Raw genomic sequence first — 16,590 nt, 5'->3', positions numbered from 1 at the left:
AGATTGCAAAATTTGGATCAAAAGCCTACGCAAAGTCTACGGATATTTTGGGAGCACCATTATCCCGTAATTCTATTTTTTGTACAAAAAAGGAAAGGGAGAGTTGGAAAAGGGCGGGCTGAAAAGAAAACACTCTACATATTTAGAGATGTATGTAGTTATAATGTCAGAAATGGAAGAAGAGAAACAAGCATCAAAGAGCACAGAAAGCATAGAACTGAAAGCATAATGGGTAAAATTTGAGAAGCCTCTATCGCTCTATCTACCACCACCTGTACATGCGAGTCTCCAGCATATAATGTCAGAAATGGAAGAAGAGAAACAAGCATCAAAGAGCACAGAAAGCATAGAACTGAAAGCATAATGGGTAAAATCTGAGAAGCCTCTAATATCGCTCTATCTACCACCACCTGTACATGCGAGTCTCCAGCACTAATGTAGGTCCCTATGTACATTGTACATAGGCTGGAGTATGTTATATATTCCAGAGAACTGTAGATAGATCAAGATACTAATTACACCTGAGCACCCGAGATCATAAAATCCAATGGACCTATACATTCAGGTTAAGCCACAACATCGAGCATCCAGGAGTACTCAGACTGTGGTGAATAAAAGATGTGTATAAATCAACCCTTTTAGTGGATGTGCTGGAATATCTAATGCAGTTACATAGACTACATATAATATTAGTGGATTTGTACATTTTACTTAAATTGTGCACATAAAAATAGTACCAATACCTTGCTATGTTAGAGGTAATAGTGATGGATATGCCCTTTTCCCACTAAATATTAAATTGGTGGATGTGCACTTTCTCCCTGTTCATACCTATGTAATATTAGTGTGCTGATATGCGCTTGCTAGAAAATGCAGTTACATAGACTACATATAATATTAGTGGATTTGTACATTTTACTTAAATTGTGCACATAAAAATAGTACCAATACCTTGCTGTATTAGAGGTAATAGCGATGGATATGCCCTTTTCCCACTAAATATTAAATTGGTGGATGTGCACGTTCTCCCTGTTCATACCTATGTAATATTAGTGTGCTGATATGCGCTTGCTAGAGTTTAAAGTTTTCTTCCATAATTCACATAAAAACACTAACTCAATTTTTGACGACTGTTGACCGTACAAATCCAATTTGCTGACCACTTTCAAGAGGTGGCATTTAAAACTGAACAATAACGCATCTTGGACGTGCAAAATGGAAATTGTACATAGGTTCGAGTATGTTATATATTCCAGAGAACTGTAGATAGATCAAGATACTAATTACACCTGAGCACCCGAGATCATAAAATCCAATGGACCTATACATTCAGGTTAAGCCACAATATCGAGCATCCAGGAGTACTCAGACTGTGGTGAATAAAAGATGTGTATAAATCAACCCTTTTAGTGGAAAAATAAGAAGTTCATTTTTAGTGGATGTGCCAAATTTTCCATGATCCCGAAGGACTGCAATAAAACCTATACCTATGCATAGATATAAAGGTATTATACCAATACCAACTATTGTTTTTAGAGACGACGATTTCTTGTTTTTGAACATCGCATCGTCCCGTGAAGTCCCTTGAAAAAATAAGAAGTTCATTTTTAGTGGATGTGCCAAATTTTCCATGATCCCGAAGGACTGCAATAAAACCTATACCTATGCATAGATATAGAGGTATTATACCAATACCAACTATTGTTTTTCGTTCATCGTCCCGTGAAGTCCCTTGATCAAAATTCCGGCCCCTGACGTGATCTGACTTGGACGTACAAAATGGAATAGAATGGAAGGGGTATAACCCCGGAGAACCTTTACATTAGAAGATTTCCAAGTCATAAAACTCATCCTTCATTCTCATATATCATTCGGTGAAGATGGTTGGAAACAAAAGGAGCATGATTATCTCGGGAATATTGTAAACATCATCTCAGCATGAACAATCAAACATGAATAGCTTTAGAATACTTGACGCTTCAATGAGAGACAGAGATTCTCGGTCAGCCTAGTTAACTTGGAGGGTAACGCGGCTGACTTTAAGCGCTAGGTTGCGGGTTCGATTCCTGCCCAGGGCGAATTTTATCTTACAGATCAGGTTCGCTCTGGCTTTCTCCTATACCCTGTCTTCCTTCTCTCTTCGCTTTTGGGACGATAGTTAGGTACCTAATATGAAACATGTGATCATTTGAGGCGAATTTTATCTTACAGATCAGGTTCGCTCTGGCTTTCTCCTATACCCTGTCTTCCTTCTCTCTTCGCTTTTGGGACGATAGTTAGGCACCTAATATGAAACATGTGATCATTTGAATTATCCAGCAATCTCTGGTCCCTTAATATTGACTGAAAAGACAGAACCTTTAATAAGTATAATGGAACTACCTATGAACGTTGTGAACAAGTCTATCTCAAGTTATTTAATGGTCTCGAGGTGCAGTCCTATGTACCTTGTCTTGAGCTCGAGGTATACACTGGTCGTTTTTCATCTTTCAAAGTTGTCTGCCTGGCGTGTCAGGTTTCATATTTGGCATCCACGCTGGCCAACCAATTCCCAAACCCCTCCGAGTCACAAATGACAGAACAAAAGGAGTTAAGTACTCATTGTTTTCTCTCAATTGATATCGGTTTGCCCAGCGTATACCCAGGCTATAGTCTGTTTTAATTATTATTGACTTAGAGCTAGGAAAGATCAAATGCCAATGACTATATCGTGAGGTTTGTGATATGTTAATAATGCAGAACGGATAATGTTACAATAGAGAGAGAATAGTCTCTCCTGATATGTGTAATGTATGCATCAGCATAGCTCAGGTATTTCTAACGGATAATGTTACAATAGAGAGAGAATAGTCTCTCCTGATATGTGTAATGTATGCATCAGCATAGCTCAGGTATTTCTCCATGTAAGAATCCTCTCTACCCTCTCTCCTGATATGTGTAATGTATGCATCAGCATAGCTCAGGTATTTCTCCATGTAAGAATCCTCTCTACCCTACAATACACAGCAGTAGGTGAGTATCTACATATTGAATAGGAAAACACTGCTATGTTAATTGAAATAATTATTGATGAGCCATTAATAACAGGAAAGTAAGCCTGAGTAGGTTATCACAGTACTGTATGATGAAGGAAGAGGGCTTATAAAACACATAAGTTCTCAGTTATTTGTTTAGTAGATGAGTGTTTTGCTAAAGAAGGTAAGTGTATCAAGCTAATTGTTTAGCAATGATTTGAATATTTTTATTTTCCCATCAATAGTTCTTGTTGTTTTTATTGTTGAGACCGCACCCGCCTCACGGATGTGAATCAGTGAGGAAATAAATATCCATGTTGATTCAAGCCTACTGAAACCGAACTTTTCTAAAGATTCCTGCATATTTGAGTGTACCTTCCTTGATTATTCTGCTCATATGAGACTAACGGACTTACTTATACATATAGACAGCAAGCTCTAAAGCTCTTTGTCAAAATATCCATGTTGATTCAAGCCTACTGAAACCGAACTTTTCTAAAGATTCCTGCATATTTGAGTGTACCTTCCTTGATTATTCTGCTCACATGAGACTAGCGGACTCATTTATATATATAGACAGCAAGCTCTATAGCTCTTTGTCAAATTTTCCCAAATGAATAACGATAGAAAGTCATGCTTCGATTGAGAATTAGGTCCCTCGCCTTACCACTTGGCACTTTAACCTAGGGAGCCGCAGAGATCATTACAAACAGAGGCTGATGTTATTGGCTTTTGGACACCCCCTAAAATAAAGAACTCCTGGGCTCATTAGAATGACGAGCTTTGAGAAAAAACTCAACTATTTGAAAGAAAACCCTAATGAATAGAAGCCATTAGGAATTTATGGCCTCAATGGTCTGGCCAAAGTACCCACTTGTCAGGTACTAAAATGACAGTTAAACGTTAAAGACGAGGTTTTAGAACCTGATGTATACGTAAGTACTTATGAGACTCATAAAAAAATTTGCTCTAAATTAGTCTGCGTCTATGATCTAAACCTGTTCGTCTAGCTATGAGGAGGTATGAGCTTCAAGAATGCTGTCCAATGTGAAATCCAAGATAATGTATTCATCAATATTCAAGCAACAGTACAGGATCCAACCAAAGTCCAAGAGTGGAATCAAAATTTCAGAGATTACCATACTCAAACCAAACTTTTTAGCAACAATTATTGTAATAATTGCATAATATACCTACCTATGAGCAATTCCGCTCATCACCAGGCAAACGCTTCCCTACCCTCTATCTTATGTAGGTACCTAATTTTTCTCTAGTATCTCTAGATAATCGATAGATCTATTAGATATAGGCATATACCTACATAGGTAATAGTTAACTGAATAAAAATTTGCTCTAAATTAGTCTGCGTCTATGATCTAAACCTGTTCGTCTAGCTATGAGGAGGTATGAGCTTCAAGAATGCTGTCCAATATGAAATATAGGTAACTGAATAAGATTCATTTTCATTTCTAGTAATTCTGAAATCTGGCCAGATCCTATTAAAGTCAATTTGTTGTCTTCGAGTGCACACTGCACACGTGTCTTAATTAGCCATAATGTGGCTTTATCTTTTGATTCTAATTGAATATCTATTCTCAACTGGATGTTAGGATTATTGAGATATTGGGAAAAATCCTACAATGCTGCAGTGAGCACCAAAGTTGTGACATAATAACACAAAGAAACTGAATTTACATTTTTTTTTTTTTTACAAAACACACACATACTCGTACTCGTACTCATATGAGATAGGTAGGTACGTTCTTTGAAAAATTGCTCATACTCTGGTGCCAGCATGGTAGGTAAACATTGGATGTTAGGATTATTGAGATATTGGGAAAAATCCTACAACGCTGCAGTGAGCACCAAAGTTGTGACATAATAACACAAAGAAACTGCATTTACATTTTTTTTACAAAACATACACACATACCTACTCGTACTCATATGAGATAGGTACATACGTTCTTTGAAAAATTGCTCATACTCTCAAGTCAAAATTGACCAATCAAATGCCTTGAGACTATGCTTAGCACGAACTTAAGAGCCAGCATTTTTTTCATAAATATGGGTGTTAATTGGTCTTCTTTGAAATAATTCTATGGGTTATCTTGGCATGGACTGAGAATCACTGATCTGATCCCAAATATGCCGAGACATGGAATTTTATTCTAATTTATTTCACAATTCAACCGCGTAAAAATAGAGCTCTAAGGATTAGATGGTAGAGAGCGCCTCTGACATAAGCCTAGTGGTTACCTTCCACTCAAGAGTTCATTATTATTTTTTTATGCGCAGATGTAATCTTTTTCTTTTTCAAAAAAATTCAAAGCCCACTAATCTACATCTTTTCCGAAATTTCTACAATGACGCTCCGCGCCGGAGAGGAATTTAGATCTCTACCCTATGCTCTGAGGTTGTTTCAGTTTCACCACGATAGCTGTGTGGTAGATTAGCTGATATCAAAGTGCCTATTATTCATGGAGGTACCTAAGAGGTAGTACCTACCGATGATTGTATGAGCAATAGCCAGGTATACGTAGTAGTCAAACAGGGGCATCTGAAGTCAGTAGTGGATAAAATGAAAGAATAACTACCAAATTTCAGCTTTCTAGGTGTTGTGGTTCTGGAGATAGAGCGATCAGTGTGTGAACTATGAAATGTGAACTGTGAACTGTGAACTGTGAATGGATCTTGTTTTTATAATATAAGATTAGTGTGCTGATAAGCGCTTGCTAGAATTTAAAGTTTTCTTCCATAATTCACATAAAAACACTAACTCAATTTTTGAAGACTGTTGACCGTACAAATCCAATTTGCTGACCACTTTCAAGAGGTGGCATTTAAAACTGAACAATAACGCATCTTGGACGTAGTATTAGTTTCTGAACGTGATGCGACTGCTACATTTTGTTTCTGCAGTAGTGTCCTGGAACGGTCGTTCTAGAAAACGGCAAAATAAATATACCGCTGAAAACGATAAAAGTTACTCGTGTGTTAGTTGGGCTCTCCTGTTCAAAAAATCTTGGACCTACTAAACTTTGGTGGGCTGAAAAGTCGATGCTGCTTAAGTTCTTATAGGTAGGTACTCCTACCGATGATTGTATGAGCAATAGCCAGGTATACGTAGTAGTCAAACAGGAGCATCTGAAGTCAGTAGTGGATAAAATGAAAGAATATGGACTGTAAGCAGGGACAAGAGGGGATAAGTAGGGAAAGGATAAGAAATAGGTAAAGAAGTAGAGGAGGAGGGAGAAAGAAGCAAATATTGAAGGAAAAGAGGAGACAAGAGCTAGGGAGAAGGAGAAAATATCATGAACTTTTGGCAATACTTCGAGACACATTTTTTTACATCCATGCCTATCCAAGAACGAAAAAGTCTGGTTAGAAATGGTTAGAAAAAATAACATGAACTTACCATCTATGAGAGTAGCAGGTGGGGGGTCGAGTGCCCAGGAGCACAAATCACAAGTGGTAAGTCCGTCCGTGAGGACCAAACTTCAAAATCCCCCCCCCTCTACTTGATATCTATCTAAGCCTCACAACCCGGCCTGATCATGCGTTGGAGGAGCACAACACTTACTCAAGGGGGACAAACATGGTCAAATACTACAAGGGAACAAATACCTACTGGGACCACATCACTAAATGGTTAAATCACATGAGGCATGTATATTGGGACTAAATGACGAAATACCTATTAAAAGGGAAAACGAGATATGCATATTACCCAAGTATACCTACCTATGTACATTACATTGAAATGGGGGTCTTTTTTGACAAAATTCCTGTGTGCGGAGTCCAGTATGTAGGACTATTGCACACAAGTATACCTAAGATACCTATGCAGCTAATCTTATAATGCAATTTGTGCAACAAAGTACGAATTCATAGCGTGCAATCAGTATCACCTCATAAATAGCACAGTTTTGCCAAAGACAATGCCTATCGGTCCTCATCGACCTTAAGAGACCGAGTTTGTACCAATTTCACAATAATCAATTCAATTAAAGTAATTAAACACCTATCTAGGTACCTATAGACCTGGGAGTATAGTGATTTATGAGGTAAGTGATTTTTTATATCTCTGGATGCAAGGAATGTTGCAATATCCATTTAAGCTAGGATTAAGGGCTTTTGTAAGCATTAGTGATGAATTTGAATGAGAGAGCAAAAACAGTATCTATTCTTTATTTCAGACGCGTAGTTCAAATCTGCATGTGAACTTGCGTAAAACCATTTAGGTGCTTGTACATTATTTATTATATGGCTACATTGTATAAAAAGACCCCTATAGAATGAGGAACCTCCATAAGCTTGCTTATCAGAGTTACCAAAATTTGTGTGTACTTATACTTCAAGAGACAAAAACAAAGACATACTAATGAAAATAACGGATTAGACTAAACTGTACAAACATGGATAGAAAAATAACATGGAACAGACTAATCTATGACCGCTTTTTATGCTGATTATTCCGGTTACAGACAGCAAAAAGAACAATATTCTTTCCACAACTTCACAGCTCGCTCCCTCAACTATAACTCCAGCACTGATGTATCTATTCTGTATTATAATAAAAAGCTCTAAACTTTGGTATTCAAATAAAGTAGATAAGAAATAGATGTAATTAATTAAATATTAATTAACTAAAATAGTTCTCTGCTCCGTGTATTAGTTTCTGAACGTGATGCGACTGCTACATTTTGTTTCTGCAGTAGTGTCCTCTGAAACGGTCGTTCTAGAAAACGGCAAGGTAAACATATCGCTGAAAACGATAAAAGTGACTCGTGTGTTTACTCGTGTGTTAGTTGGGCTCTCCTGTTCAAAAAATCTTGGACCTACTAAACTTTGGTGGGCTGAAAAGTCGATGCTGCTCAAGTTCTTATAAGGTAGGTACTCATCCTAAATCTGAGATGAGCTCTTGGTGTTCCTACTCTGTAAACCAGAGGGAGAGGACTACTTATTCTATAAAATTTGTTTTATCTACATAGTCCATGATTCCTTTAATTTTTTTACCCATCTCCAAACATGATTGTGAAGTGATCTCAATGAGAGTTGAGATTTCCAAGACTCTTGTCATTTTCACACGATGGGTTTTTCTAGTAATTATAACTAAGTACGTACTTTTTCGCTACCTACCGAGACTTAAGAGTATGGTCTCGTATAAATCGTCGACTTTGCTTTTGTCCTGATTCTCGAAATGTACTGAGAGCACCATACTATGTAGGTAGATTCTGCTGAAGTTTATTCACGTCTCCGTGATTATGTATGGATAAATCGTGGATCTTCTTTTCTTCCCCAGATGAGGTAATCAAAATAGAAGATTCCGAAAAATAGACTAATCTTCATGGGCTGTATGGGTCTTTCCTTGGGTTCATGGGTAAAACTTTTACCTTTGCGATTTGTTATGACGTGACGTCAGTAAAACCTGGTCCAATAATATTGAGGGGGCTTTGAATGTCAAATCAAAATCCCCCTCTACTTGATATCTATCTAAGCCTCACAACCCGGCCTGATCATGCGTTTGATAGCGGATAGTATGATTGATTTCGAACTAGAAAGCTAGAAATTAATTAATAATTTTCAATCTTCTTTTTAACCCTTCAGAATCGTCCAGATAAAACAGAAAAGAATTAACCAAAAATCAAAACCAATAACCAAATGTCAATTATGCCTAAAGAGATTCCTCCAAGACTCTTGTCATTTTCACACGATGGGTTTTTCTAGTAATTATAACTAAGTACGTACTTTTTCGCTACCTACCGAGACTGAAGAGTATGGTCTCGTATAAATCGTCGACTTTGCTTTTGTCCTGATTCTCGAAATGTACTGAGACCACCATACTATGTATGTAGGTAGATTCTGCTGAAGTTTATTCACGTCTCCGTGATTATGTATGGATAAATCGTGGATCTTCTTTTCTTCTCCAGATGAGCTAATCAAAATAGAAGATTCCGAAAAATAGACTAATCCTCATGGGCTGTCATACTATGTATGTAGGTAGATTCTGCTGAAGTTTATTCACGTCTCCGTGATTATGTATGGATAAATCGTGGATCTTCTTTTCTTCCCTAGATGAGGTAATCAAAATAGAAGATTCCGAAAAATAGACTAATCTTCATGGGCTGTATATGTATGTAAATATGTATATGGGTCTTTCCTTGGGTTCATGGGTAAAACTTTTACCTTTGCGATTTGTTATGACGTGACGTCAGGAAAACCTAGTCCAATAATATTGAGGGGGCTTTGAATGACAAATCAAAATCCCCCTCTACTTGATATTTATGTATCTAAGCCTCACAACCCGGCCTGATCATGCATTTGATAGCGGATAGTATGATTGATTTAGAACTAGAAAGCTAGAAATTAATTAATAATTTTCAATCTTCTTTTTACCCTTCAGAATCGACCAGATAAAAAGACACCGAAGCGAATACAATAGTCCGTCCACTATACCTTTTATTATTAGTAATAATAAAGGAAGGACGGACTAAAGAATTAACCAAAAATCAAAACCAATAACCAAATGTCAATTATGCCTAAAGTGATTATCAAATTAAACAATAGAATCTTTATCAGCCTCTCAGGTTGTGAAGATCAAATCGAACATGTAGATCTAAGAGGATCACATATTGTTTAGTCATTACGGGATAAATCCTTATAAGATGTCTTCAAAGATCTGACAAGATCACACCTCTTTTCAGGGCCAGTTTTTGACCATCCAAAAACGTGTAAGAGGTAACCTATTGTCGGTTTTGAATTGGACAATACAAACACAGAAGCCTAAATGAAGATTGTGAAATGCACGGACCGTTCTTGGAAACGACTTATCGGCTAATACTTCTTTAGGTAGGTATTTTTGACCATCCAAAAACGTGTAAGAGGTAACCTATTGTCGATTTTGAATTGGACAATACAAACACAGAAGCCTAAATGAAGATTGTTAAATGCACGGACCGTTCCTGGAAACGACTCATCAGCTAATACTTCTTCAGGATGTAGATCTAAGAGGATCACATATTGTTTAGTCATTACGGGATGAATCCTTATAAGATGTCTTCAAAGATCTGACAAGATCACACCTTTTTTCAGGGCCAGTTTTTAACCATCCAAAAACGTGTAAGAGGTAACCTATTGTCGATTTTGAATTGGACAATACAAACACAGAAGCCTAAATGAAGATTGTGAAATGCACGGACCGTTCCTGGAAACGACTTATCGGCTAATACTTCTTTAGGTACTGTTTCAAAAGGACACGGAAAAATAAGAAGTTCATTTTTAGTGGATGTGCCAAATTTTCCATTATCTCGAAGGACTGCAATAAAACCTATACCTAATGCATAGATATAGAGCTAGGTATTATACCACTACCAACTATTGTCTGCGGCCAGGCTGGGTCGTAAATTAGAATTTACTGGGCAATATTATTCAGATACCGGGCAATTCTTTTCAGATTACAATAGTTTTGTTTCGAGAACAAAAAGACCGTTCCTTTTCCTCCTTGGATTTGTGTGACAGAAAGAACTCTGTGAAGTACCTACCTACGTCAGGACCCTTGTCTCCTCTGTTTAGGACTGGTCTCTAATGAAACGGGGTAAATTTTCGTAGAACTAAAAAATTCTCGGCAATTCTTTTCAGATTACAATAGTTTTGTTTCGAGAACAAAAAGACCGTTCCTTTTCCTCCTTGGATTTGTGTGACAGAAAGAACTGTGAAGTACCTACCTACGTCAGGACCCTTGTCTCCTCTGTTTAGGGCTGGTCTCTAACAAAACGGGGTAAATTTTCGTAGAACTAAAAAATTCTTCATTAGGTAGTTAGGTACCTAGGTATTTAATTACAACCACGACACATTGCATATACGCTAAAATACAAGGCGCATACAATAGTAGAGTTCAAATTTGTGTTAAAAAAAAAAAAATCAGTAGGAACTTACCTACTACCTACCTACATACCAATAGAAACCTACACTGCGGCCAGGCTGGGTCGTAAATTAGAATTTACTGGGCAATATTATTCAGATACCGGGCAATTCTTTTCAGATTACAATAGTTTTGTCTCGAGAACAAAAAGACCGTTCCTTTTCCTCCTTGAGTTTGTGTGACAGAAAGAACTCTGTGAAGTACCTACCTACGCTCTGTATGTCATTATTCATTGGTCTATCGGAGAAAATAGTGATTTGGATTTCGGTAGATAGGAGAGAAGCTATAAACCGGGCATTATCGAAAAACGACAATACTTACGTACTATGAACCTATGAAGTATGAAAGTTTCGAAGTACTTATTTTCATATCTATTATTTCTGTAGGTACCTACAAAAAAAGCGTCGAAAAGTAGATTTCTATTGGCGACAATAATAACGTACCTATAAAAGCTTAAAAGGCCCAATGAACATAAGCAACTAACCAACGATTAAATGAATAGTAAAATACGTATATAATTACATAGGTATCGATCTTATTTGGTGATTTCAATTCACTGACCTTTAATTTCCGATTTTCCCGAAGATTTCTGTATGTCATTATTCATTGGTCTATCGGAGAAAATAGTGATTTGGATTTCGGTAGATAGGAGAGAAGCTATAAACCGGGCATTATCAAAAAACGACAATAAGTATGAAAGTTTCGGAGTACTTATTTTCATATCTATTATTTCTGTAGGTACCTACAAAAAAGCGTCGAAAAGTAGATTTCTATTGGCGACAAAATAATAACGTACCTATGAAAGCTCAAAAGGCCCAATAACATAAGCAACTAACCAACGATTAAATGAATAGTAAAATACGTACATAATTACATATCGATCTTATTTGGTGATTTCAATTCACTGACCTTTAATTTCCGATTTTCCCGAAGATAGCTACGTAACCACAAGGTCGTTGGTTTCCACTGTGTGCAGGCCGTTCTATTGGTCATGTGTACACATAAATTTATGCGTGTAATTAGCAGTAGCTTTCGTGGAGACCAAGTGGCAAGGTGAAGAATAGAAGTCCGTAGGAAGATTTGGATCGAACCCCGATACAAACACCTACACTCTGTGAATGCTTTGCCACTGCATATAGCTCATGTTTCTAATTGAACTTAAGTAGGTATAGAAATACATTACGACTGGTAAACGCTGTGGTATTTTTATACGCCATACATTTTGTGTTCGTTGAAAATGTGAAGGTCTATAAAGAAGGATTAAAGTTGTCATCTGAAGTGTTTCTTGATCTTTTAACTTTCGCTTGTATCTCTGGGGTTTTCTAAACGTTTAAAGCGTTTGAATAATGCAAAAAGGGTAGATATACTCTGTGGTGTTGAGTTACAATGCTATTAAAGAACGGCTCTGGACGAAAGGGGTGCTGAAGAGAACACGAATTTGCATGGTTGATCATGATGGAATCTTGTCATCTGAAGTGTTTCTTGATCTTTTAACTTTCGCTTGTATCTCTGGGGTTTTCTAAACGTTTAAAGCGTTTGAATAATGCAAAAGGGGTACTCTGTGGTAACGTTACAATGCTATTAAAGAACGGCTCTGGACGAAAGGGGTGCTGAAGAGAACACGAATTTGGATGGTTGATCAGGATGGAATCGTCAGCGCCATATAGTATAGGCTGAGTTGGGGAGAATACAGCTCTATGAGGTGAAGCGAAGAGCTGACATTTACGGAAAACAACAAGATGTCTCATATCTGCCACTGCAGTGGCGGAAAAATCTCCAGACCTAGGTATCTCAGACGGATCTCCTCAGGGCCTTAGGTGGTTAGAAGCATGGAAACGCTCGCCCATTCAATGTGCACGGAAACGCCCTTTGGTGTAATGCCGTTGGATGAACGGTCAAGCGGTTTAACAAACAATATCCAATATCACCTCAGAAGGGATACGGAAGGAGCCCACAGATATTGTTTCTGGGCGTCCCCAAGGGGTTTTGACCTTCCAACACCGTGAGATAGGTGCCATGCCTATCTTACGGACACGGAAAGCAAAACCAAAAGAAGGCGCTCCTTACAAGCTATTACAATCAAAAATCGTCACATGGTAAGCTCCTTCTCAAACACATTTCTTAGCATCAGTGCCATCTTCTTTTAAAGTGGATGTAATCACGACCATGTTCAGTTAGTACGAACAAGAAAGGAATTTCTACATTAAGACATTTCTCCGCGAAGGAAGAAGAAATCCATTATTAATAATAAAATAATAATAATATTCTGTTAGAAAAGTGTTAGGTAGCCAATCCGAGAAGATAACGCATAATGTCATCCCGTGTACAGGGTGTTGTGACGTGCACAATTTCTTCCTCAAGGTAGAAATATGCAAGAGTGCAAGCTGTACAGAGCAAGATAGTGAGGTGTCCAATGCAAATGTGACAGAGACTTTGCAGAAAATTGACAGGCAATTTGCTCTACACAATTTAATAGCGAAAAGACTTTGTCCTGTCTTTCTTATTGAAACTCTGGTAGCTCAGCCTATAAAAGATGTAGATGTACTGCTTAATGGATGGATAATGGATGTAGGTATGTAGCTCTTCTTTTCTTGATATAGGTAGGTAGCAGTTTTTGTAGTGACTACTTAACTAGTGACTAGTGACATTGGAGTAATGACATGTGCTGACTTGGGTTGACATTTATATAGGAATCTAATAATTATGTACCTCCTTTCAAATGTGAGTCTCTTTTGACACAAGTCTGGAAAACACTTTGAAATCTTTAGATGATCTCTGAGAGCTCTTAAATTGAGATTCTAAATAGTTCAGTGTGTGAACAACTGAGGAAACTTCCCAGTCATTAGAAGTCTAGTATTCACAACCGCAAACGCGGAACGAACGATTTTCTGCCAAACAGTGCGTTTACCACTTATAAAATCTTGAGGAGTGAATTTGTTAAAAACCACTCAGTGCCTAACGGATCCTATATGTGACTACTTAGGCACCACCAGTGAGTAATCCTAATATAATCAAACCTAGCCAATGACAAAACGCAAGCAGAATCCACCAGCACTTGGATATTATCATGATAAGATACATCTAAGCTTCTAAACTCTCGGACTACCTGTGGGCATTCGAACGGCATCCCAAGGCTCCAAGCACAGTGCCACGGAGTTGAATCGGAAAATAAATAACTACATTAATCCCCGCGAGTACCTCTATATTTATATTACGGAATTAATAAAACAAATAGAGGTAAATGGCAAATAATGTAAAGCGAAGATAAAATGCAGATAAAAAAAGGAACAAGTGGAATATCTTCGCTCGGAAGATAGTAATGAGTCGGGATGAGAGGGCATACTGGTTGGAGGAGCACAACACTTACTCAAGGGGGACAAACATGGTCAAATACTACAAGGGAACAAATACCTACTGGGACCACATCACTAAATCGTTAAATCACATGAGGCATGTATATAATTGTATATTGGGACTGAATGACGAAATATTAAAAGGGAAAACGAGATATGCATATTACCCAAGTATACCTATGTACATTACATTGAAATGGAGGTCTTTTCTGACGAAATTCCTGTGTGCGGAGTCCAGTAGGTAGGACTATTGCACACAAGTATACCTAAGATACCTATGTAGCTAATCTTCTAATGCAATTTGTGCAACAAAGTACGAATTCATAGCGTGCAATCAGTACAAAATTCCTGTGTGCGGAGTCCAGTATGTAGGACTATTGCACACAAGTATACCTAAGATACCTATGCAGCTAATCTTATAATGCAACTTATTCAACAAAGTACGAATTCATTGCGTGCAATCAGTATCACCTCATAAATATCACCTCATAAATAGCACAGTTTTGCCAAAGACAATGCCTATCGGTTCCTCATCGACCTTAAGAGACCGAGTTTGTACCAATTTCACAATAATCAATTCAATTAAAGTAATTAAACACCTTCTCGGTACCTATAGACTCCCTTGAGAGCATAGTGATTTATGATGTTTATGATAAGATAGGTTGAAGGTATGTGTACTTCTGCCTAATTCATGCTTTGCTGTTCGTTACCTGAGCTTTCCAGACGACTCCGGTGCTTGTTAGGATTTGTTTTAATTTTATTGCTTTCTTTCGAAATAAAATAAGGATATCTGCTCAAGTAGCAAATTTTCAGAAGATGCAGTTTGACTTTGATTCGTCTACCCAACGAAATCATAAAAACATACCTACACACAAGTCAGCTCCCATGGCGTAGTGGTCACTGCACTCGCCTTGCACGCGGGAGACCCGGTTTCGATTACCGGCGGGGTCAAGAAATTTGTATCAAGCAAATGATTGACTAAAAGCATTAGTGATGAATTTGAATGAGAGAGCACAAACAGTATCTATTCTTTATTTCAGACGCGTAGTTCAAATCTGCATGTGAACTTGAGTAAAACCATTTAGGTACTTGTACATTTTTTGTTATATGGCTACATTGTATAAAATGATCTAGGCAAGATTTTTGGCATAAAAGACCCCTATAGAATGAGGAACCTCCAGGAAATTATGGAAGAAGTAAGCTTGCTTATCAGAGTTACCAAATTTTGTGTGTACTTATACTTCAAGAGACAAAAACGAAGACATACTAATGAAAATAACGGATTAGACTAAACTGTACAAACATGGATAGAAAAATCATATGGAACAGACTAATCTATGACCGCTTTTTATGCTGATTATTCCGGTTACGTACAGCAAAAAGAACAATATTCTTTCCACAACTTCACAGCCCGCTCCCTCAACTATAACTCCAGCACTGATGTATCTATTCTGTATTATAATAAAAAGCTCTAAACTTTGGTATTCAAATAAAGTAGATAAGAAATAGATGTAATTAATTAAATATTAATTAACTAAAATAGTTCTCTGCTCCGTGTATTAGTTTCTGAACGTGATGCGACTGCTACATTTTGTTTCTGCAGTAGTGTCCTGGAACGGTCGTTCTAGAAAACGGCAAAATAAATATACCGCTGAAAACGATAAAAGTTACTCGTGTGTTAGTTGGGCTGTCCTGTTCAAAAAATCTTGGACCTACTAAACTTTGGTGGGCTGAAAAGTCGATGCTGCTCAAGTTCTTATAGGTAGGTAGGTACTGATCCTAAATCTGAGATGAGCTCTTGGTGTTCCTACTCTTAAGTAAACCAGAGGGAGAGGACTACTTATTCTATAAAATTTGTTTTATCTACATAGTCCTGATAGTCCATGATTCCTTTAATTTTTTTACCCATCTCCAAACATGATTGTGAAGTGATCCCAATGAGAGTTGAAATTTCCAAGACTCTTGTCATTTTCACACGATGGGTTTTTCTAGTAATTATAACTAAGTACGTACTTTTTCGCTACCTACCGAGACTGAAGAGTATGGTCTCGTATAAATCGTCGACTTTGCTTTTGTCCTGATTCTCGAAATGTACTGAGACCACCATACTATGTATGTAGGTAGATTCTGCTGAAGTTTATTCACGTCTCCGTGATTATGTATGGATAAATCGTGGATCTTCTTTTCTTCCCCAGATGAGGTAATCAAAATAGAAGATTCCGAAAAATAGACTAATCTTCATGGGCTGTATATGGGTCTTTCCTTGGGTTCATGGGTAAAACTTTTACCTTTGCGATTT

Source organism: Diaphorina citri, unplaced genomic scaffold, assembly GCF_000475195.1.
Source record: "Diaphorina citri unplaced genomic scaffold, Diaci psyllid genome assembly version 1.1 scaffold1007, whole genome shotgun sequence".
NCBI classification, from domain to species: Eukaryota; Metazoa; Arthropoda; class Insecta; order Hemiptera; family Psyllidae; genus Diaphorina; species Diaphorina citri.
Note: the sequence above shows the minus strand (reverse complement) of the source record.